Consider the following 26,271-nt stretch of genomic DNA (forward strand, 5'->3'; position numbering starts at 1 on the left):
TGCCTGTCTTTGAAGATCCCCGGGATCTTACTTGTTGCTTTGCCTCACAGGCAAGGTTGGAACCACCTGATTTTGATCCTTGTCCCCGTCCCATCTAAGCTTGCTCTGTTCTTTTTGCATTGTAGGTTGCCAGCCCTGTGTGTGGGCACAGACTTCAACACACTGCCTGGTCCTATAGAACTTCCCTTCTCATATTCCGAGGGTCCTGACCTGACTTCAGAGCGGAGTGCCTTGTCAATGGAAAAAAATATTTGCAAATTCTGCAATTGTGCTGAGGTTTATTTTGCCACAATTCCATAAGCAAAGGGGTCATCATAATAAAACAGTGGGCATTCATTTTGCTGAATGCAGCACCACGAAGGTAGTAAATACCTGACTAGAGCTAAGTCTCCAGTCTGGGTGTTTCTGAGCCCAGGCATTGAGCCACTATGCTGTAAGGCTCTTTGGAAGGTGGCCCCTTAAATTGGGGATGGGGTTATGTCACCATTGCGTGCAAGTTTAATTGGAAACCAACAGGGGGCAATCTGTGAGATCATCTTATTCCTCTGAATAGTATAGAGGATGAAATAACTTATTTTATTGAATGGATTAATTCGCTGATAAGAGAACTTTGTGGAACCATTTCATGAACGTAATTTTGCTTTCTGGTAACAAAGGCCATGCTTAACCTAAATTTTCGGTGCTGTGCATGTTGCCTCCCTCCTGTGGACGGTGGGGCGTTCGAAGTCACCTTGCTCAGTTAAAAAGGCACCGGGGAGAGGGCAGAGGAGGACAACAGAGAACCCAGTGAGAGGAGGCCCCGGTGAAGGCACTCCCATCGACGGCAAGGAGAGCATTGAAATTAGACCGCACAGCCTAAAGACACAAAACATTTCATTTCCCGGTGCATGAAACTGGTCTGACCTTCACCATTCCGAAATAACAGGAAATATTATTTTTCTGCTGGCTGTACTGCATTTGAGGCGAGTAGTTAAGCAGAATGCTCAGCATGAATAAATACAGTTAGGAATTGTTAGGGCAGGTTTCTATGAAGAGTGCATGTTAAGCAGTAATATAAATGTAAGAGCTCGCAGCAAAATGAAATTCATAATGTAAAGGTCAAACCTGCCTAAGAGAGACTTTTAGCCAAACTATCGGCTGAAAAACCGATTCCCATTTTGTTTTAATAGTTAGCAACGTATGGTGGCGGAGGTGATGGGTTTCAGTTGAGTGGGTCTTGCGGCATTATCTTGTGCTCGATTCAGCAGAAATGTGTATGACTTCTCCGGGGCTGTGAAAAATGGCTGAATTGCCTCTTCCCGAACCTGAAAATTAATGACTAGAAATATTATCAACCAGGTAGGTTGTCAAAAAAATAGTGTAAGCACTTTATCTAGAGATGGTATATAGTCTCCCTTAGATAAGTGCTGGGGATCTTAGGGGACCACCTAGGAGGGCCAATTTATGTAATGTTGAAGTTAGCCACGGTTATTAGCTAGAAACAACTGGAGATAAGCATCAGAGATGCTTGTTTATTTACCTTTTTAAAAAAAGACTCATGGGTTTATTTTAGGGGGGGAGGGGCAGAGGGAGAGGAAGAGAACCTCAAGCAGAGCCCAAGGCAGGGCTCAAGGTCCTGGGATCAGGACTGGAGCTGAAATCAAGAGTCAGATGCTTAACTGACTGGGCTACCCAGATGCCCCCATCCCCATCTATTTACTTGTTTTTAATCTCCTGCCTGATTTTTTTCTTTTCAAATATTTTATTTATTTATTTGACAGAGAGATCATAAGCAGGCAGAGAGGAAGAGGAGGAAGCAGGGTCCAAGCTGAGCAGAGAGCCCGATGCGGGACTCGATCCCAGGACCCTGAGATCGTGACCTGAGCTGAAGGCAGAGGCTTAACCCACTGAGCCACCCAGGCGCCCTCCTGCCCGATTTTTGAGTTTGAAGTATCTTGCTTGGATCTGTTCCTAAGTGAGAAGGCTGGTTGGAGCCTTGAATTCTTGGAGGAGAACCAGAAGATCCCTAATGTCCTATCTGGAAAGGTGGATGAGCGATCCCAGGTTGTCCTCCTCCTTTGGGGAATTTTGTACTTCCTTACCTAATCCTTACCTTTGTCACCCATTTGTTAAATCCCATCCAAATACCAGCCGCTCATCTAGAGATACAGAGATAAAGGAAGCCTCGTTATTGTCTCCAAGGCTGGGTCAAGAGAGAGGATGGGCACGGGGAACCAAAAGGTACACTAACTAAAAATCAGAGTGCTCCGAGGACTCAGTCCCATCAGAATGCTGCAGTGGGAGCTCGGGGAAGCTGAGCTGGTGCTGCCCAACCCTCGGAGGGAGGAGAGGTATTCAGGGAAAGCTCCTCAGCAGGGGTGTGGTTTGAGGGGGATGTAGAGGTCACTCCATTTCTGGCCCATTTACTCTTCTATAAAATCCTGAGAGGGGCCCCTGGGTGGCGCAATGGGTTAAGCCTCTGCCTTCGGCTCAGGTCATGATCTCAGGGTCCTGGGATCGAGCCCCGCATCGGGCTCTCTGCTCAGCAGGGAGCCTGCTTCCTCCTCTTTGCCTGCCTCTCTGCCTACTTGTGATCTCTATCTGTCAAAATAAATAAATAAAATCTTTTTAAAAAAATCCTGAGAAAGTAGCTCCTGCCTGTCAAAGGTCTAGCAAGGATCACATCAGACGGTATGTGTGAGAAAGCCTGGCCCAGGTGGAGCTCCATGTTTTCATTACGATCACTGGGGATGGGTTTCTGGTCTCTCTCTCTCTAGTATCAAAATGCTTGAATCCCAAAAGATAATTTAATCTCAGCATTAGAGGAGTTTGACTCTTAGGCCAGCCGTGTAAAAGCACAATGTAAATTATTAGGCACCATAAATTCAGGGTTCAGTACTCTGAATGCATATGGGAAAGGAGAGATATGTACTGGTTTCTTAACGGCAGTTGTAGCTGATTATGAGACTTAGTGGCTGAAAATGACACAAATTTATTGCCATAGTATTCTGGAGGACAGGATTCTGAAATCAAGTCCATGGGGGTAAAATCAGGTTGTTGGCAGGGCTGGTTTCTTCTGGAAGCTCGAGGAGAGAAGCCATTCCTTACTTTTTCCAGGTTCCAGAAGCTGCCCCATTATCCCTTGGTCGGTGGCTACATCTCTCCCCTCTTTGCTTCCAAAGTCACGTTAACTTCTCCACCTTCAGATTTCCTAACTCCCTTTCATAAGGACACTTAGGATTACATAGGGTCCACCTGGGTAACCCAGGTAATCCCATCTCAAGATGGGATTGTGTTACAGGTTCTGGGGATCAGGCTGGGGATGGCTTAGAGGGATGCTCTAAGGTCAGAAGACACTGTCCTTACTTGCAGTGTTACTATCTTTTGCCCCTGACATAGTTTAACTGCTCCCAACAAGTGTGTGAGCCATTAAACATAGATAGAGCTAGCTTATCTATGGGAAGTGCCTACCAGCGCCATTAAGCTATCCAGATCCACCATATTGACTGTCAGTTTCAGGAAGTCTGAAGCGAGCACAGTGATTCACCTGGAATTTAGAATTCTGTCCCACTCTCATATAGATTCCATCTCACGGCAATTAGATCACAATATTTTTTAACACTTAAATTCATTTAGTAGCCATGTTGTGGACAGTGTCCAAATAGAAAGATGGTATGCTAAAGCCATTGGGTAATAGTTAAATTAAATGCGGTGATGTTATTTGAGCATAATACATTTTTGCTGAGGGAAAGGTTGTGTCGACTGTATCACTGAAAGCCACATGAGGCAGAGATGTATTTGTTCTATAATACTCATGTGTAAGGTATTAGAATGTAGCAAGTTTTATTAAAATTATGTTAAGTAGAAGATAGCAAAATATGATATTGCTTTATTTTCCTAAATCAAATTAAATCTGAGCCCCTGCTTACAAAGGTTGGCAAGATATCCACTATCAGTCTTGATTGAAAGGCTCTTCCCAACTCTAGGGTTGAACAAGTGTTTGGAAGTCTAATCAGGCCAGGAATCTGGGGTAAGGGCTCTGGTCTTCATAGTTGGTCTTCATAGTTGATCAGAAGCTGCTCATGGTTTGGGGCCAGTTGGAATGTTTAAAAGGGAGTTAGTGTGCTCTTCAGAACATCTATTTCCCCTAGGAAAAACTAAGCCACTACATTTTTTTTGTGGTCCCCTAAGGCCATAGCTCCTATAGTTCATCGTTTCCACATTCTGATCTACCAAGGTACAGTGTTGGAGGTCTCTTCTATTCGAGAAGACCATTTTCCCTAACTTAGAGATTTCTAGTCATTCCCTTGCCCATCCTCAACCCCACCCCTTAAAACAAAACCCCGTTTCCTTTTCAAGCCCTTGAATGTGCTCACTGTGAATTACACGCTGGTAGCGTGTGTGAGAAGGCCTGCCACATGGAGTACCTCCATGTTTTCATTAAGATCATTGTTTGCCACTTGTCTTAATATTTTTAAAATAAAGGTCCTTAGCTCTCCTTTGAGAAAAGGAAAACCCTAAAACCTGAGAACATGAAATCCAGCTAGCCTTCTCTTTTTAGTGTGATGAACTGTGTGAAATGAAGGCATAAGCAATTTCTCAAGCAGGTGATTCTGATAAAGGTGTTCATGGCTTAAAAGTGAACTGTTGGCTCCAGGCACGTCTAGCTGGTAAGGGAAAGTCAAGTATTAGTTCACTGTTGAGTTTGTCATTCTTTGATGTCTTTGCCTTTACTCTTTCTGTGGCCACCTCCCTCTTTAAGTATGCCTCTTGGGTCCCTTGTCCTAGGGACAGCAAGAGACATAATGTTCCTAGCTAATCTCACACAGCATAACACCCAAGTGATGCATTTTCAAAGTTCATTTAGATATGATTTATCAACTCCTGAAGGTAGTGTGATTCTGTGTCATAATTTTTTAAAGGATCATAAGAGATAAACTTTTCCTGGTGATTCATCTCTGTTTTATGGGCTCCAGCAGCACTCAAAATCTGCTGGATCCATTTTAGTGGAAATGTTGAAGTGAATCCATTTTCAAATGTTAGAGCTTAGCTAGAAGGAATTTTAAGAGCTTATGGTTAGGTATACAAAACTGTAATATTTATTACCTTAGTTACTTGAACCAACAGACCATTTATTCCCCTCTTTGGGTACACACAGTACATATTAGAATTTTCTGTCAAGGTTTTCTTGCTTTACTAGTATGTCCAGCTTTGTGGTGTTTGTGGTTTCTTTTGAACTTGCCATCTGGGGATCAGGTTGGGGATGGCTTATAATGTCATATCCTAGTGGCTTCCTATTCCGGCTCCAAGTGGTGACCTAGATTGTCACTTGCAGCCATGGCTTCCTCAGGAGGAAGAGCCATCACCCCCAACCCCAAGTTGATGGAGAACGAGGAAGCTACCACTGGGGGTCCTGTGGTTTTCTAGTTTCAGGAACATCTAATAGTTTCCACAAGCCTACCAGTTCTTCATGGCTGCTTAGAGTAAAAATCAGGACATCCTTTCCTAGAAGTCTGTACCACAGCTTTCCAGGGTGGTCCACCACTCCAACTCTTTGTGAACAATCACTGAAACAAGTTGTGAAAGTCATGCAAAGGTGAGAGGAAGGATGTCAAACTTAACCCGGTACCATCACCTCTCAGAGGAACTCCTTTGTCCTCTCCTCTCTCTTGACCCTTGTGCCAGTGAAATGAAAGAGTTAAAAACAAAATTACATAAAAAAAGGTAGTATTTTTGTAAAAGCAACCCTGAAAGGCAACTGTTGAAAGAAATAATCTTTAAAAAAGTTCTGAATAGACTCATCTAAATTCTTACTTTAAATTGACTTATGAGGGGCACCTGGGTGGCTCAGTGGGTTAAAGCCTCTGCTTTCGGCTCAGGTCATGATCCCAGGGTCCTGGGATCGAGCCCCACATTGGGCTCTCTGCTCAGCAGGGAGCCTGCTTCCTCCTCTCTCTCTGTCTGCCTCTCTGCCTACTGTGATCTCTGTCTGTCAAATAAATAAATAAATCTTAAAAAAAAAAAAAAAGAAATGTCATATTTAAAAAAAAAATAAATTGACGTATGAATACGATTATGGTGAAAAGTGTCTTGTGTTCTTTTACACTATTAATTCTGTTGAATAAATGTCGAATGAGGCAATGAGGTATATTGAAATGGGGGCTATGATTTATTATAATTGTTTAATTTTGGTTTCCTAGTCTGGATGATGTGCCTTCTGCAGGAGGGGAATGGGCTTTATTGCCCTCACCGTGGAGGAAGGAAGAGGAGGTCCAGGGACATTGGCTTGATTTCTGGCTCCTCCTTGACCAGCACTTTCCTTTTCTTTTTCTTTGCTCTTTGTGGAATCACTCTGATCCCTAGAGGATGGTTTTTCCTTTTTGATCTAATGAGGAAATTAGATACAGAAATAAAGAGGTTACTTTTTGCTTTTTCCTATTTAGTGTCTTGACAATAATTTTTAAATTTTGAACCTATCATTTTTTTATGATCAGTTTTTAGTTTTTTTTTTTTTTTTTTAAAGTAGGCTCCATGCCCAATGTGGAGCCCAGTGCAGAACTCCAGCTCATTACCCTGAGATCAAGACCCCGAACTGAAATCAAGAGTCAGACACTCAACTGACTGAGGTGCTCAGGTGCCCTGATCTGCTTTTATTTTTTGATCATTTTTATTTGCTACTTGGTCTGAGGTGTTCATATTTTTTTCCAAGTGTTTATATATTTAAATCGTGACTTAATGAGCTGTTGCTTTAAGATTCAATATCTATTTGACTCCTCTTCAAAGAGAGAGATGAGTATGTTTTCTCTTTCTTCCAACTTCTCTACTTCTCCTTCCCTTATGTCACCTGAGGTAAGATTATTGTATTATTTCTAAATTGTTGTGGTCTATTACATTTTTATTCTGTTCTACAGATAATTCTTACAGTCCATACAACAACTTCTCCATTTATCTCTAAATTGATAGGATATCATGCTGCCATAGGTATTGTTTTAAAAAAGAGCTCAAAGGAGACATGTTCTTGATTTCTTGTATGTTTCTTATTAGCTGTCGATGACTTTATACTTGAAATGAAAACTTTTTAGATTGAACATTCTTGGTTTCTTTTTTCCTTCCCTGAAGACTTAGTAGATATCCCTCTGTTGCCTTCTACAGTGACCTTTTTTTTAAAACTTGGAGGCCAGCCAAATAATATTCTTTCTTTTAGGAAAAATCAATTCTTTCTTGTCCCCTATCGAATACTGTAACATTATATTCCAGTAAATTTCTCAGGTTATGTGCTGATCATTCTTTAGCAACTGTTTTTCTGGTATGCGGTGTCCTCATTCTTATCTACATCTTTGTTTCTTCCTCTGTTTCAGGAATTTTTCTTTTATTATGTCTTTGAATATTTATTGTTCTGTTTCTTATTTAGCAATGTCAATTATATATGTGTTGGATCTCCTTCGGCTCCAGAACAGTAATTTCCTTTCAAATACTTAAAAAAAAAATACCTATGCTCTTCTGTATTTCTGTACTTTTAAAAATGGCTTGTTTTTCTCCTTTTAATACCTTTATTGTAACCTTCATTTATGTAATAGTTGCATTTTTCTCTTCTTCTTCTTCTTTTTTTTTTTTTTGACTCTGACACATCACTTTTCATTACATTTATTTTGTGATTTTTTTCCCCCTTGAGTTCTACTATATCTTGTCTGAATTCTTGCTTCAGAAGGGTTGTGATTTTAGAAATAACTTATTTGAAGAGTAGCGTGTTTATCATTTTTGGTCTGATGTGTATTAGTGTCTTGCAACTTCTTATCTGCCTTCTGCTTGCCAGATTATTTTTCTCAGGCTTTTGGTACTACTTTTGTATAAGCTCCAGCTGATTTTTTTTCTACTATTCATCTGTAACACACTCCTGAATAAGCTCTTTGATGATGGCTAGTACAGTGGAGGCCTAGGTACATTGTGGCAAGACATTTGAATTTTATATAGACCATGGCTTTTGAGCACATTCCTACTAATGTTCTACTCTATGTATTTAAATCAACTCTCTTGGAGTTAGCCAGAAGTTTCTAGGCACGCAGTGAATCCACAAATTTTTTTTTCTTCCTTCTTTTCTTTCTTTCCTTTTTCTCATAGTGGTTTTCTCTGCTTCTCTGCAGGACTCCTTGCCAATGAGAGTTTCTCCAACACCCTGTTTCACTGGCAGTAGCTCTCGAAAAGATGGCACATGTGTATGCTTTCTTATTCAGCTGGGTACCCAGCTGGTATTCTGAATACCCAGAATACCCTGAGTATTCTGCTACCCGCTCAAATAAAGTAAGGTTTACTGAGGGTCCCATAGCTTCTTCATAAACCCAGTTGGCCATTCAGGTGAAGAGTGATCCTGTCTTGGTCTAGTCCCGCCACATAGTGTGACAAATGCCTTACTCTGCTTGGAGCCTATAGGGGCTCAGGTCTCTTCCCGGAGCCCTCCTCGGTGTTTGTACCACTTTCATTGTACTTGGCAGCAGCTGTGGTTGAATATTGTGATTGTTGCTTCATATGCTGTGGTTTAGGGTTATGGTTGTTCCTTGGTGTATTAATTATCTGTTGTTATGTAACAACCACCCCAAAACTGGGTGGCTTCAATCAACCATGACTTATTATGGCTTCTCATTCTGTTGGTTGCCTGGGCAGTTCTGCTGGTCTCACCTGGGCTCATTGATGTGGCTGTGGTAGGCTGGAGATGCCACTGTGAGGGCTGAGAGAGCTGGCTTGCCTGGGCCTCTCCACATGGTTTTCGTCCTCGCTCTCTTCATCGTAGGAGGCCCTCTGCGTTCCGGGAGGGTGAGGAACTTCAAGACCTCTCATGGCTGAGCTGAGGAAGTCTCAAAGCACCCTTCATGCTGTATTCTTCTGGTCAAAGCAAGGCAGAAGACCAGAAGACCAGTTTCAAGGGCTGTGTCTGGTCTTCAGTTTTGGAAGGAATTATTGTTTCTCTTTTTGGGCAAATAGTCCAACCTGTGTAGGTTCATCTTTTGATTTCTGTTTCTTGACCTTGTTTTTGTTTGGCTTCATAGTCAACAAAGGAGTAGAGACCATTTTGCACTGTTGTCTTCACAGAAATGTCAGCTATTATTAGATTTAATGGTGATGCATAGTGAGAAGGGAAAACTCATGCTGTTATAACTTCTTGTTAATAATGTAGCTCCTTTGTTTTAAAAAAAACATATTAAAGAGCACAAGATGTACTTACGAAGTGTCTCTTCTGTATGCAGTCAGTAGCTCCCTATCCATCGTGCAAAGATTTTGAGATTTGATATGGTAAATTATTTCCCAGTTTTTATAGTATAGGATAATGAATTTGGGGCCAAAGGGCAGAGGGCTAGTTTCTGTTTCTGATTCTAATCCTAACTTTGTGATCTTAGCAAAATGAGTTCACTTTCATCTCTCATTTACTAAAATGATGAGGTTCTTAAACTATAATGTCATAAAAGTAACTTAAGGGGTTTGTTAAAAATTCAAATTCCATTGCTTCCTCCCTATGGAATTGTGACTCCATAGGTCCAAGATAAGGTCTAAGAATCCCACTTTTTAAAAATATTTTATTTATTTGGGAGAGTGAGAGTGAGAGAGAACGAGTGAGCGAGAGAGAGAGCATGAGCAGGAGGTGGGGCAGAAGGAGAAGCAGACTCCCTGCTGAGCAGGGTGCCCAACGTGAGGTTCTGATCCCAGGACTCAGGGATCATGACCTAAGCTAAAGGCAGATGCTTAACCATCTCAACCACACAGATGCCCCTAAGAATCCCATTTTTTAGTAAGCATTTGATGTAATTCCTTTGAAGGTGGTCTTTTGACCAAAATTTGAGCACCCTACTTTATGTCAAAGATTTTATAGAATTTTGAAAACCTCAGAACAAGCTCTTATAAAATTCTGTTGCCTATGAAGTATATATTTAAAATGTGTTTGTTCATTGAGCAATGATGAACTATCTAACTGCCTGCATCGCTTAGAAGTTCTTTGAGAATAAACATGCCTGCTTGGGTTCAGTGCTTTCACTGGTGTGAAAGAAAAGAATGATCATCATTAATATCTGTTAATTCAAAAAATTGCACGTTTTTGTCATTCTCACCTCTATTTCATACTTTTCTTCCCCACCGCGCAAAATGAAAATAAGTTCACTTACAATTAATCATAGAGATATGGGAACCCATCTTTTACACATTAAAAACCTATACCTCCCACCACCCACTATGGGAATATATCAGGCTGAGTTCCATGCAAGGTGTTTCTCATCACTCAGACACTCTATCTTCTTCAACGTTAATTATAGGCAATGAACAATGAAAGTTCTTAAAACTGTTTGTCCATGTTAGGTGATAATATTACTAAAACAATTTCTTTCTTAATATTGCAAGATAGAGTTCAATGCCTTTTAATATTTAATAGTTCAAGTTCAATGCCACCAACATACAGTGTTGCCTTAGGCTGGTTTTGCAGTGAGGGCGTATGATTTAGTAATAAGCTACTAATGCTAATACCCTAAAGAGTATTCACTTGTAGAGTATTATTGTAGTTTTTTGGTTTTTGGCTTTCTGGGCCACATTAAAAAAAAAAAAAAGATTTTATTTATTTATTTGACAGAGAGAGATCGCACGTAGACAGAGAGGCAGGCAAAGAGAGAGAGAAAAGGAAGCAGGCTCCCTGCTGAGCAGAGAGCCTGATGTGGAACTCGATCCAAGGACCCTGAGATCATGACCTGAGCTGAAGGCAGTGGCTTAACCCACTGAACCACCCAGGCACCCCTCTGGGCCACATTTTTAGCCTGCGGTCTGTTCGAAACAGGCTGTTGGGTACCTTTTACCCAGAGGTCAGTTTTAAGGCCCCCGTTTATGATAAAAATGGTCGTTATACTGAGTAAGATTAATTCCAGGTTGAAACATTGTGTTAGCAATTTTGTGGACTTTTTTGTTGTTGTTGAGGCAACTCTCTATTTGGCCACTTGATGGCAGCATTTACTACGTACTAGCGTTGAACTTTTTTTTCTTTCTCCCCCTAGGTTGTTCAGCCTCGTTTAACGTTGGTAGTGGAAAAGATTGATAGCAATGCAAATGTATTTATAACCACAAGAGATAGTCACCTTCCACCCCGATTAGCCTTTGCATTGATTTACTGAGGAAAAACATTTATTACCGAAAAAAGTCTAAGAGATTAGTGTTGCATTATTTTGTTACAGTTGAAATATGTAGGAAAAGGGATCTCAGAGAAGATACGGTTTAATCTAACCAAAAATGTACTTTCCCAATAATTAAAAAAAAAAAAGATACATCATTGAGAATGCAACTCCTGTTCAGAACACTGTACCACAATTTCCCCCCTTAAAGCTATATACTTAGTTATTTGAATATTTTCTAATAATGAGCTTGTGTCACATTTTAGATCTTTAAAAAGAGATTTATTCATGAGCTGTTGCTTGGATAAAGCCATTGATCTACCAAAAAAAGAAAATCCCATTTCTCAATTTCTTTGTGAGAATATAATTATGGTTGGAACTTGAGTCCTTTTTTTTTTTTTTTTAATGAAAAGGCTTACTGCCTCCTGAAATACATTTTTGTACCCCCTAAAGAATGGAACCGCGGCCACGACTTTTTTTTTCTTGCAGAGAAAAATGTTCCAGTAATGATTCTATAAACATCCTGCCAAGCACTTTCTAGGGGAGGGAGGGTTCAGTAAGAGAACTCCTGTTGGAGATTTACATGGAGCATAAATTGAGAGAGATTTACAAGGCAGTTACGATTTAGTGCTATTGGCTTGCAAGGAGGGAATGGTATTTTTGTTTGTGTTTGTTTTACACCATCTCATCTTTTCCCTTGGTCCTTTCTCTCTCTGCAAAAAATCAGGGCATATGGAAAAGTTTGGTGAGTTCTTCTGTTCTGAGCTGTTACCAAAAGAGACTCCCCGTGTTATAATTTACTGCCGTTTGAATTAATCTGCCAGAGGGAGGTTAAGGTGCTCAATAGAGGGTTTTAAAGAAGACTCTGTTGGAGTGTCAGGGCTGCTTAAATGGCAAGACAGTAACATGAGACATCTCAGATGGTGAGTTTATGTAAATATCATTGTGGGTGTGGATGAAAATATTCTGGGGTGGTGATTCCAGCTCTGCCAGTTTCACCAGCTCAGCTCTATCTTCCTGAACTCCCTGTATGTTTATTTACATACCATTGTACTTTTCCTTCTGTTTATAGACCCTCAGCTATTTGGGTTCTGTAAGGAGACCTCTGTTCCTTACACACTTTCTCTGCAGCCCATCTCATGCTACTTTAAAACTTTTCTGTTATTTTATAACAAAAGCAATACAGGTTACTATAGAGACCTTGGAAAACAGGCGCATTAAAAGGTACATAGAAACATCTCTCTTTCTCTTTTTAAAGATTTATTTATTATTATTTAATTTATTATTTTTTAAAAAGATTTTTAACTTATTTATTTGACAGCAACGGAGAGGCAAAGAGAGAGGGAGCACAAGCAGGGGCAGAGGGAGAGGGAGAAGCAGGCCTCCCTCTGAGCCGGGAAACCCATGTGGGGCTCCATCCCAGGACCCTGGGATCATAACCTGACCCAAAGGCAGATGCCTAAGGACTGAGCCACCCAGCTCCCCCTTATTTATTTATTTTAGGGAGAGAGAGTGAGTGGGGGGGGAGGGGCAGTGGAAGAAGGAGAGAGGGAGTCTCAAGCCAACTCCCAGCTGATCACAGAGCCCACCTGGGGACTCAATCCCACCACCCCAAGATCATGACCTGAGCGGAAATCAAGAATCCAATGCTTAACGGAGTGCGCCCCCTCCCGGCCGGGTGCCCCTAAACACCTAACTTCTACCATGCTTTTGTTTGAGTTTTATAGTCTTCTAGTTATATATATGTGTGTCTACACACACACACACACACACACACACACACACCAAACACTGGATCACACATTCGTTTTGAGCAAGCGTTCCCAACCCAGCCGAATACAACTTTTACTGCCACACCGTTTACTGGTCTTCCTTTTCTTTTTCTCATAAGCACGTCTTTCTCATTTTCGTATTTATCCTTATGAGGAACACTACCTGACTTGCACTCTTGGAGGAGGAGCCCTGAAACGAGACCCCTGCAGTCACCCGCCGGGTCTGATTGTGTACATATGAGGATTCGTAAAGAAGACCAAACTCCAGATGGCCTGGTGTCAACAGGGGATAGTTTTAAAAATTGTATAGGAAGTTTCGGTCTGGATTTGACAGGCATAATTGCTGATATGTTCAGTCTCAGATGAAATCAATGTGGAAAAGAAAAAGGAAATAATAGCCCTGACAGCTTTCCCGATCCTGAACATTTGCTGTAGGGAAAGTGCTGTAAATTCTAGCTGGCAGCGTAGAAAGGAAGGAAGAGTTTAAGTGCATGCACTTGAGAGGGGGCGGTGGTTTTTGCAGCAGAGGCTGCTTTTCCTCTTGCCTGTGGGTGCCCTGGCACCAACCCCTCCACCCCCTGCAGTGCTGTCTTCCTCCCCGGTAAGGCAAGGTGTTGTAAGCTACCTGCTGGCAAACGCTCACGGGAAGTTGGAACAGCCACCGCAGCTCTCACCAGGGACGTGGGGGTATGTGTATGTGTGTGTGTGCACATGCGCGTGCGTGCGCGTGCAGGTGTGTGATTTTACGTGCACGCACGCGTGTGTGCGCGTCTGTGAGTGGACGCACGTTTGCGCTGCTGCACCCGGAGTGTGTGCTTGCGGGGTGACCCACTGGAACCGGGTGCTGGCTCTGAACACGGGTTCGCAGACTGGGGTGAGGACTGCACCTACCTGCTCAGCTGGGCTTCAGCTAAAGCAGAGCAGGACCGTCTCGGAAACGAGAAGGAAGCCGAGACCATGCTGAGTCTGAGGGTGGGGGTGGAGAGCCGGTGCAGGGGACTCCCTCAGGGGCCCTCACCTGTCATGCCATTTGGGAAACCTCCCTGAAGCCTGAAGCCTGCTCAGGTCCTGCAAGGTTGCCCAGTGGGTTGGGTCAGCCCTGGTGCGGAAGCTCCTTCCTGAGTTTCATGCAGCGGAGCCCTGTGTCAAATCTCTTGTTTTATTTGTTGTTTTGCCATTTGCAGATGTTCAGTGAAGTTTTTGTCCGTCAAAAAAAAAAAAAAAATAAGAAAGAAACAAAAACAACCCAGAGTTGAAATTGACATTGATTTTTAATTTATACAGAAGTTATTACAAATATATATCAGTGTCAATTAAAACAGTTGCAGTGCCTACAACATATAGGAAATCAAATCTCGTGATTGCATTTACCATGTGGGCAGTCTCCCTGGTTTCAGAGTGTAAAGGTCACTGATGATCGGGCCCTGAGTTTAAATTAAATGGCATTACATGTTTTCCCTTTCCCTCCTAGATTGCAAATGTGACAGACCAGAAATACTGGCAACCATTAGCATTTTCTAGTAGAAGAAATGCGATGCCTATTTTCTGGTTGCCTTCCCTCTGGCATCTCACCCTCCATAACTGCAAAGATAACTTGCAGGAAAAGATATCGCTGTTTGAACAATGAGAACGATAATACCACCTTGGGTAATAAAATACAAATGGGACCTTTGGCTTTGATTTATAAAAGCGACACGAAGAGAAAGGTCGGTTCTCATTTACTATCTACGGTAATTTCAATAGTGTTCTCAAATTCATGTGTCCCAGTAATTTGCTTTGTAGGATTCTTCCCGAAGTTCTGTTTCCTCTGTCATCCCCCACCCCCGCCCCACTCCGTTCTCCATTCTCCCTTGATCACTACCAAGTCCTTAGTGTCTAGAATTTTGTTCCTTTTCTTTTTTTTTTTTTAAGATTTTATTTATTTATTTGACAGACAGAGATCACAAGTAGGCAGAGAGAGAGAGAGAGGAAGGGAAGCAGGCTCCCCGGCAAGTAGGGAGCCTGATGCGGGGCTCGAAATTCCAGGACCCCAGAGGCTTTAACCCACTGAGCCACCCAGGTGCCCTCCTTTTTTTTTTTTTTTTTTTAAAGTTTTATTTGAGAGAGAGCTGTGTGTGTAGCGGGGAGGGGCAAAGGGAGAGGAAGAGAGAGTCTTAAGCAGACTCCCTGCTGAGCTTGGAGCCCAAAGGGGTGGGACTCAATCTCACGACCTGAGATCATAACCTGAGCCAAAATCAAGAGTCGGTTGCCTAACTGACTGAATCACCCAGGTGCCCAGAATTTTGTTCTTCTTCTAGCACGTTCCGGTAAAGAAAAAAACCAACTCAGTTCCTTATCAGTCTGTAATCAGTGATCTCCACTGGCTCTCCAGGGTCATCCAGGGCAAGTCAGTTTTCCCCACCAACACTTCAAGTGCAGAAGGAGGGTGATGAACTATCTGACATCTTGGGTCACTTTTAATTTTAAAATCCTGTGGTTCATAGTTTCATTCCCCTCTGAAGACATTCAGAAAGAGTTCACTTTGCTTTCTGTCTTTTAGAAAGTGTGTACAGGGAGGTCTCTCCCTGCTTGCTTTTTTATCAATGAGAATAGAAATGACGTTTTTTGTTTTCTGAGGGAACATGATTTATATTACGGAAAATGCTATTCATCATGATGTGGGAACTGCCGGAGTAAAGCATGAGCAACTCAGTGTTCTAGTGGTTTCTTTATCATAACAATGGGTAATACATATGGCAAGATTGAGGTGATTAGTGGGTGTGGAAGGGCTAGACTAGTAAAAATACTGGCCTTAATAGCAAAGAGACCCCTATTGATCTCAAGCACTATCTAGATTTAAGTAAGTTCTTGATTTGCTTTAGGATATATTGGATTTATCGTTGTACAAAACATATTTATAACAAAAATGTCTGAAAGACATTAACTTTATTATTGAGTCTAAAGGTCTTTAGTACAGAACAAAATCAAAAGCTGGTTGGAAACGATTTATAAGAGACAAACCTCCATCAAGAGTGGTCTAAACTAGACAAGAAGAGAGAAGACACAATACAGAAAAAATAATCACAGATAGCACAGATTCAAAATAATATCAATATTATGAAGAAACATAGGGGAATGAGTCATTTCTGAAAATGCTAAAATTGATATGAGGAAGGAGCGTATGAACTGGCCGATAATCATTTAAAACAAAAAACAAAAAACAAAGAAACAAACCCATCAGTGGAGATCAAAGACCTCCTACCATTAAAGTCTCATACCCAGAATACTTAGTAAGAGAATTTTACCAAGAAATTGAGTAATAGAATCTCTGTGTTATACAGTTTGTTCTAGAAAATAGACACGAAAGCCACCCAACTCACTTAGAAGCTACTGTAATCTTGGTTACAAAGCCAAATAAAATTATAAGCCTATTTCACTTACGAGCCTAGATGGTAAATTCTAAGTAAAGTATCAATTAAGAGAATTTAGTAGTGTATTCAAAACAATAATAGCTGGCATTACATCTATCTTAATAGAATTAAAGTATTCATATTACAAAAAAATCCGGAAACACTGGGAAAAGTATAACCAATCACCCTAAATGGGTAACTGAGCTCTAAGAAAGTAAAGGAAATCATTAGAAATATGGGATGAAGGTGGGCGGGGATGAAAAATGGAAGAAACAAATACACATTGATGTTGTAATTGCCTTAGTCATGGGACAAGTCTCATTAGCCAAAGGACTTGGTCTTTTTTTTTTTTTTTTTAAATATTTTATTTATTTAACAGAGAGATCACAAGTACGTAGAGCAGCAGGCAGAGAGAGAGGGGGAAGCAGGCTTCCTGCTGAGCAGAGAGCCGATGTAGGGCTCGATCCCAGGACCCTGAGATCATGACCTGAGCCGAAGGCAGAGGCTTAACCCACTGAACCCCCCAGGTGCCCCAGGACTTGGTCTTAATGGTCAAACCAAACATGCCAAATGAGGTAGGAAGTTTGAATTTGGTGGTGGTTAAAGTTTAAACCCTTAAAGAGCTACACCTTGAGTGAGAAATGGACTAGAAAAATTCTGGCATTTTCTAGTCTTTTGTTAACTCACCAGCATAGAAAGAAACATATTTTTCATAGAAGAAAAGATTCTTCCTGAATAATTTTTAATTATGAATGTGTTATAATGCATGTGTACATTTTTAATTAACATAAAAATCAGTCCTAAGATAATACCACCCCTGGAGTGCTTTAGAAGAAAAGATAAAATTACACAAACTGCATCAGTCAGGTTACATTGAGTTCCTGCTAGTAAGGTGTCACTGAAGTGGAGATCACAACCTCCAAAATATAACACATATGTGGAAGTAATCAACCATGCATAAGAATCAGTGGCCAGTGGAATTAGGCCTTTAAGAAGTTCAGATTTAATTTCTTAAAGATATTTATATTATAGAAGTAACCTACTTTATATACTTAAGGACTTCAGTGTTCAAAAATGAGAAGAAGAATGAGAATAAGTAAGTAAAATAGAAGGTCTAAAAACTTAAGTTCAGCAAGGTTGCGGGATACAAGATAAACATATAAAATCAATTATATGTTTATATACTAGCAATGAACACATGGACACTGAAATTAAAATATCACATACACATGCTCAAAAAAAAAATCAAATGCTTCAGTGGAGGTCTAACAACTTGTACGGGACTTGTATGTTGACAAGTATACAATACTGGTGAAAGAAATTAAAGATCTATCTACATGGAGAAAAATCTGTTATCTGTGGTCTTATATTGGGAGACTCAACAAAATAATGATATCAGTTCTTCCCAAATTGATAAACAGCTTTAATACAAACCCTATGTAAATACCAGTGAGATAGATGTGTGTGTATATATATGTATATGAGATATACATGTATATGTGTATATATATATATATTTAGATGTGGGCAAGATTATGTAAATCTTATATGGAAAAGAAAAAGAACTACAGTAGCTAGAAGGATTTTGAAAAAGAATAGGGTGGCAGAAATCCATCTACCCAATCTCAAGAGTGATTGTGTAGTTACAATAATCGTTATTATATGCTATCAGTGGTGGGTTAGGCATGTAGATCATGGGAATAGAGAACCCAGACATACACACAAACATGGACACACAAACATGCCTGATGGAGTTTTTGCAAACATGCGAGAGCAATTTAATAGACTTAGATAGAATTTTCAACAAGTAGTGCTGGAACAATTGGACAGCTGTAGGTTAAAAACAACAACAACAACAACAACAACAACAACAACAACAACAACCTTGAACCTAAGCCTCACACTTTGTAAAAAAAGTTAACAGATTTACATGTAAAACATAAAACTAAAACACTTTAGAAGAAGATACAAGAGAAAGATTTCAGGATTGAGGGCCAGACAAGTGTTTTTAGATTTGACACTAAGATACAACCTCTAAAAGGAGAAATTGATGAATGGGTCTTTATGAAAATTTAAAAATATGCTCTGGGAAAGGCTCTGTTAGAAAGATGAAAAGACAAGCTATGGAACAAGAGAAAACCCACATATCTGACAAAGGACTAGTAAACTGTACATCAGACAAAAGACTAGTACCTAGGGTATATAAAGGACTCTCAAAACTCAACAGTAAAAAAAAGCAAATAGTCCAATTATCACATGGGCAAAAGGCCTAGACATTTCACTGAAGATACACAGATGGCAAATTAAGCACATGAAAAGGGACTCAACATCAGCAGACAACAGGGGAATTCAAATGAAAACCACTATGATATTATCACTGCACATCTAGCAGAAAGGCTCAAATAAAAACTAGTGGCAACATCAAATCCTGGTGAGAAAGTGGAGAAACTGGGTCACTTGAATATTGCTTAAGGGAATCTAACATGGTCTTCTGGAAAATAGTTGGGCAGTTTCTTTAAGAAACTAAACACATAGCTATGGTATGGCCTGGTAATTGCACTCATGTCCATGTAAACCACAGAAATGAAGAGTTATGTTCACATGTGCACCAGTATGTATGGCAGCTTTGTTCAGAACATCTCGGGACTTTAAATAACAGGTAAGTGGAATATCCATACTGTGGATACTACTCTACAGTAAAATGGAAAGAACTATTGACAATGGAAAGAAACATTGATATACAATGACTTGGGTGAATCTCCAGAGAATGATGCTGAGTGAAAAAAAGCTATTCCCAAAAGGTTGCATAATGTAGGATTCCATTTATATAACATAATTGAAATTACAAAACTGTAGAAATGAAGAACAGTAATGGTGGGACCACGGGTTGAGACTTGGAGGAAGTGGGTTTATTTATAAAAGTCATTGTGGGATCTAGGCTTAACACCTAGTGTGGAGCCCACTGTAGGACTTGAACTCACAACCCTGAGATCAAGACCTGAGCTGGGACCAAGAGTTGGACACAACTGAGTGAGCCATCCAGGTGCCCGCAAATTTATACATAGATTTTTGGCTGCAGTGGGCCAGCATTCCTAAATCCCAGGTTGTGCAAATGTCAACTATATATAACAATAAAAAGCTTAATTAAAAAAACAGGAAACAACAAAGCACAGAGTGGGGCAATAAAAAGGAAAAAGTGGGTCAGATGGTAGATCTGGGTCAGATGGTAGATATGATCACCAAGTGGATAAGAGTCAGTGGTATGGGTACACTTTTTAGTGTCTACTTTTTCTTAACATACTCATAGGAAAATGCAGAAATCGTAAGCTTTTGTCTTGATGAATTATGATCCACACAGGTAACTACCACTCAGATTAAGACTAGGATATGATTCAACTCTCGAAATTCCCTTTGTGCTTATAATTTCTTCTTGTCCCTTATAAATGTAACCACTGAGTTTAAGGACCATAGATTAGTTTTGACTTTAAAAATTTTATAAAACCAGAATCATACAGAAATTATTTTTCTGTGTCTGGCCATTATAACTCAATGTTTCACTTTGAGATTTGAGATTCATCTGTGATGCTGCATGTAGAGAAGATCTGTTCATTTTTATTGTTGTATGTTACACTGTTATGTAAACATTCTCCTCTTTATAGACATTTGATTTTTTCCCCCAAATTTTAACTATTATTAATCATGCTGCCATAAAAGTTATTTTTTTCCAAGACTTTTGGTGTACAGAGGTACAAATTTTTCTCAGGTGGATAAATGAAGTTGAAATTGTATTTCTTAGAAGTCAAGTTTACTGATGATGAATTCCTTCAGTGTTATTTTTTCTTCATTTTTGAGTATAGTTTTGCTGGATATCATATTCTTGGTTGCTGTTTTTTTTTGGGGGGGGGGTTTGGTTTAGCATTGAGTCAGAATTTTGGACACATTTCCCCCTCTTCTTTTTCCTCAAAGGAGAGGAATCATCCCATTGTATCATCCATTCCATCTGCTGTAGAAACTGTCCTCAGAATCATTGTCAAGCTGGTCAGCTCTTCCATCATTCAGAATTGCCCACATCTAGAGTACATTATGTCCTATCAGTGCTCTGACACAGGAGACAGACAAAGTTCCCTCAGGAAACCTCCAGAAAAGACAGAGAACCTATGCTAGACATAGGTTCCAACTCTTTCCCTTCCCAGGAGAAGTTGGGAATTGGGTTTTCTACTGCATTCCACACTGAGCTGTGGAAGGGAATATGGCAAGTGAGTGCTCCAAAACTTTGCTCTCCTCAGTCCCCAATCTGGTACTCTCTCCTCTCAGTGCTCAAATTGAGGAAATAGTCCTTCAGCAGCCCCTTCACAAGTCTGAATGTTAGACACATGTTTCAGTCTTCTCATTTCCTCCCCAGGAAGAAGCTGGGAGCTGGGAGTTTTTCCCTGATGGTGTCATTTTCAAAAGGGGGAAGAACTAAAGTAAGTAGTAACATGGATTTACCCGCTGGTTTCCTTGTGACTATTTTTGTGCTTTTGTGGGAGTACAGGAATTTCTATATTGGTTTCTAAGTTTCTCACGAATGGGAATTGGTTCACGTATTGTTGTTGAGTCAATGTCTCTGTGCGGGGTAAAGAAGGTTGGAAGTCTCATATTCTGCCACCTTGCTCTGGACTGTATTCTTATATTGGTTTCTTTATCTATGTTTGCACTAACACATCACTGTGTTAATTAAAGTAGCTTTACATCCAGTAGTAGTTTTCCAGTTTGTTTTTTTCAAGAAGTCCTGGCTATTACTGTTCTTTTTAATTTCCATATCACATTTAAGCCAGTCAGTTTCCACACATATACACACACACCTCCTGGGATTTTGTTTGGAATTTCAATGAATCTATAGGTCAGGCATGCAAATGGATATCTTTATAGCACTGATTCACAATACATGAGCAGACTACATCTCACTCTTTTCTTAGGTCTTCTATCATTTCTGTCAGTAGTATTTTGTAGTGTTTTTGCATAGTTTTTGTTAGATTGACTCCAATCTAGGTGTTTTTCCACATCTTATTATAAATGCTCTTTCAATTTTAAGGACTTAACTTCTGCTTGTTAGTTAGTATTTAGACATCAAACAGGTTTTGAATATTGTGATTGCTCTGAATTCTTGTATTAATTCTAGTGGTTTATAGAGTCTTTTGGATTTTTTATATACTTATTATATCATGTAGGAAAAAAAAGAACTTTCAGTTTTTTTTCTTTCAGTCTTTTTCTTAAAATTTTCTTGCCTTGCCTTGTTGTAGTAGCTAAGAAAGTGGGGATTGGAAGTGGTGACAGCAAATACCCATATCTTGTCTTCATTTTCAGAGTTAAAGCTTTCAGTATTTTATCATTCTATGTAATTTTTGTAGTAGAATTCCTAGACAGCTTTTTACACAATAAGCTCCTCCCCTCTATTTCTAGTATAGTAGCCTTTTTAAAAATCATGAATAGATGTTTAATAAAATCATTTTCTTGCATCTACTGAGATGATCATGTGATTCTTATAATTTAATCTTTTGATGTAGTGAATTACATTGATTTTTAAAGGTTTATTCGGCAGCCTGTATTATTAGAATAAGCCAGATTTTATCTTGATATTTTGTCCTTTTCATATACCTTTTTACTTTGTTAATTTTTTTAAAAGGTTTTATTTATTTATTTGACAGAGATCACAAGTAGACAGAGAGACAGGCAGAGAGATAGAGGAGGAAGCAGGCTCCCCGCCGAGCAGAGAGTCCGATGCGGGGCTCGATCCCAGGACCCTGGGACCATGACCTGAGCTGAAGGCAGAGGCTTTAACCCATTGGGCCACCCAGGTGCCCCTACTTTGTTAATATTTTATATGGGATTTTTACATCTTGAATCCTTACCTTAGGGTCTACTTCTGGGAAAACCTACAATAAAACAAAGTGTATGATTTAGGATTCAGCTTTAAGTCAAAAAACTTCACCATCCTTAAAAAAATAATGGTTTACTTTTCCCCCATAACAAAAATGATAGTGCTTAAGGTTGATGGAATTGATTTACTTACGTACTGATGCCATTAGAACCCTAGTTTCTTTCTCACTTTCCTTACCAACTTTGTTACTGTCCTTTTATCTTCATGGTTGTTAGCTCATACTGTGACTTATGGCCTCACAGTCTTACACTTGGCAAGGAAAGAAATAGGTAGGGGGAGGTCTTCCCCAAATGAGGTTATTTATGCAGGAAGAAGGGAGGGTCCCAAATACATATCCTATTATATCTCTTGGCCAGAAATGGATCACGCACTGATACCCAGAGAAATCATCGGTAGAGAGAGGGGAATTCCTTTGATTAGATTAAATCAATCAAATTCATCCTCTGGGGTCAGAGAGACTTATTTTCTCTTGAAATCAAGGGATCTGTCTCTGTGAGAGTCTATGTTCTGTTAGTTCAAGGAAGGGTAATTTTCTGTGTCTTTCACATGTGAGTATAGATGCAAAAATTCTTACCCGAATGTTAGTAAATTGAATCCAGCTACTACAAAAAAAATCAAAACGTAGTTGAGTTTATTTCAGAAAAATGTAAGTAAGTCCTGAAAGGGGTTATTACAAAACTATAGAAATGAAACAGTATGGTTCAGAAACATAGCAGTAGATCTGTGGAGTAGAATTAAGTGCCCCAAAACAAGTTTTGGTTTTTGTGTTCTTTTTTTTCTTTTTTCTTTTTTCTTTTTTTTCGACAGACAGAGATCACAAGTAGGCAGAGAGGCAGGCAGAGAGAGAGAGAGAGGAGGAAGCAGGATTCCTGCTGAGCAGAGAGCCCGGCTCAAGGCTCGATCCTAGGACTCTGGGATCATAACCCGAGGCAAAGGCGGAGGCTTTAACCCACTGAGCCACCCAGGTGCCCCAAAACCAAGTCTTGTTTTAAGTGCTCAAAAACAAGGTTTACACGGGAATCTGATATGTGTAGAAGTGGACCTAATAGAAAAGGATGATTCTTTTTTTTTTTTTTTTTATTACATGAAAGTGGGAAAACAAACCAGTATTAGAGAAAGATAAAATTAGTTCCCCAAAATATAGTTTAGTTTAATTCCAGGCTTAAGAATCAAAGTTAAAACCATAAACTGAATAAAAAGTACATTAGAGGGGCTTCTGGGTGGCTCAGTCTGTTAAGCATCTGCCTTCAGTTTAGGACATGATCCCAGGGTCCTGGGATTGAGCCCCATGTCCCTGCTGAGCAGGGAGTCTGTTTCTGCCTCTCCCTCTGCCGCCACTCTGCTTACTTGTGATCTCTCTCTCTCAAAAATAAATAAGTAAAATATTTTAAAAAGTACATCAGAAAATATATCTCTGTAATTCTGAGTTGTAGAGGAATTATTAAATAAGACCCCAAAAGTACAAGGCACAAAATTAAAAAAAAAACGATAAATCTGGCTATGTAAAAATTTTTGAATTTCTATTCAATGAACGGCAGGGATTTGGCTAGGAAACATTATCTGAGAAGTCAAAAACTGACAAGGAATAATATCTGTAATATTTTAAAAAATGTTACAAAAAAGAGAAATCCAGAACAATGGGTAAAGCAGAGACTGTAGACTCAAAAAGCTAACCTGGAGAGAATGATCTGGAGATATTTCGTTTAATTTAGTCTGCATGGATTTCATGTCATTTTCATTCCATTCCTGTGGAGTTTGTGTTCTGGTCCCTAAGGAGGCATGTATAAGGATGTTCAATTAAATATTATTTGTAGGGCAGGGTATGGTTGATAATCTAGGTATCTATCTCTAGGGAAATAGATGGGTTAAGTATTGTGGGTACTTATAGAGGCAACAACTTAGAAATAGCATTTTGAAATCTTTCTAGAGAGAGAAATCTTTCAGACATGATGTTGAGAGGAAAAGGCGAGGTAACAGGACCTATAAGATGATTTACTTAGGCAAATTTGAGACAAGCACAAAAAACCCCACTACCGTGTTTCAGATATACATAAGTGGTCCAGGAGACATGTTAAACTCATTAGAGTGATTTCCTACAGATGGAGGAATGGATTGAAGGAGACTGAAGTAAAGGAAGAAAAAGAACATGAAACAATATGGAGGCCTTGCATGGCCAGTTGGTGATGACTGTGTCAGGAGCTTGGGAATATTACCAGCTCAGTTCTCCGCATTTCTCATTAGCTAAGTTCCATTAAGATGTTTGCTTGCACACCAGCTCCAAGTTATGTACCTGGCCATGATTTTATATATTGTTGCCAGGAAATAAAGTAGAGATTGTCCTAAAATAGAGATTGTCATAGTTAAACAAATGTGTACCTTCTTCCAAAATCATTGTTGTTATATTTTTTTTAAAAGAAGATTTATTTATTTATTTGAGTGAGGGGGAGGGAGGGTTAGTGGAAGAGAATCTTCAGGCAGACTCCCTGCTGAAGTGGGGCTCCATCCCAGGACCTATGAGATCATGACCTGAGCTGAAACCAAGAGTTGGATGCTCAACTGACTGAGCCATCCAGAGGCCCTTAAAATCATGCTTTAAATTACTGATGGGATATGTTTTCTTTTGCATTCTGTCTTAAGGTGTTGGTTTCTGGAGAACCATAATCAACTTCATAAGTGATTTTACTCAGTTGAAGTTTATCTTGCTCAGTACTTTCTTATTCCTTGTCAATGACCAAAGTTAACATTTTTAAAACTCTTGTGGGCTAATGGTCAGGATTTCACTAGTTTTTCCGTTTTCTTGAAAATGAAGTTCACAAAGAAGTTCGAAGGAATTATACCTTGGTCTGAGGATATTTTAAAACTGAAAGTTTGAGGACACCTGGGCGGCTCAGTCGCTTAAGCCTCTGCCTTCTGCTCAGGTCATGATCCCAGAGTCCTGGGATTGAGTCCCGCACTGGGCTCCTTGCTAGCAAGGAATCTGCTTCTCCCTCTGCCTGCCACTCTCTCTGCTTGTTTGTTCATTCTCTCTCTCTGACAAATAAGTAAAAACTTAAAAACAAAATAAAAGAAAACAACAAAGGTTTGGCTGGAAACTTAAGCTGGCTCAAACCTCACCACACTGTGTTTACTTGATACAAAGTTCTGAAATTCATTTTAAGGCATAGGAATGAGAAGATTTTTCATGTAAACTCTCCTCTTGAATTACTAGGTCCATTTCCTTGTTCCTTCTAAGAAACAAGTTTACTGTCTTCCTGATGAAATTCTGATTTAATTTTTTTAATTGATTGCTTATTGTGCAAAGACACATACACTATTCATCGTAGGTAACTTTGCCTCGCTGGAGAAGGTCAATAAGATTTTAATGATAGTAGGACCAATTAGTTGATGCTGATTAGGATATCGGCACTCCAAATGTGGTGTGAGCCAATAGAATTGCCTGGGAGACCTTAAGACACACAGAGACTCATGCACATTCACGGGACCTACTGAATCAAACGTCACCCTATAGAACAAGATCTCTGGGTGATTCTTAGATAGATTGAAGTTTGAGAAGCACTGAGCATTATTCCTTGGCATCTGGACAGTGATGTCAGGTTGGAGAAAAGCTATTTTAGAATTAAATCCACTTTTACAAGGTTCTGCTTGCTTTTGTGATTAATTCCACCATTCATTCATTATTTCATTAAATCATTCATTCATTCAAATAAATGGCGTGAGTGCTTATTCTATTTCAGGCTCTATGTTAAGGATATACAAAGGCAACAAAACATGCATAGGAATTCCTGGTTTTTTGAGTGCCAAAGTAAATGCAGAAAAAGAGCACAGAAGCTGGGGTGAAATGTGCTTTTGGTCCTCTGGGAAGGGTTCCCAGCCCAGTGGTATGGCGGTAGCAACACAGGTTACCGAGACAAGCATCCATACCCAATGGCATTGGCTGTGCCCTGGAAGCTTTCAGCAGAGTGTTCAGGCCCTGCTTGGCTGGGGAAGGTTGGTGGCTGAGCTCCTAGATGGTCCTGAGCCACGTCCAGCTCTCCAATCCAGAGCTGGCTCCTAGTGCCCAAGGCCTGCCTCCCGAG

This window comes from Mustela putorius, unplaced genomic scaffold (assembly GCF_011764305.1).
Source record: "Mustela putorius furo isolate JIRA1106 unplaced genomic scaffold, ASM1176430v1.1 tig00000561_pilon_pilon_pilon, whole genome shotgun sequence".
Taxonomy (NCBI): Eukaryota; Metazoa; Chordata; class Mammalia; order Carnivora; family Mustelidae; genus Mustela; species Mustela putorius.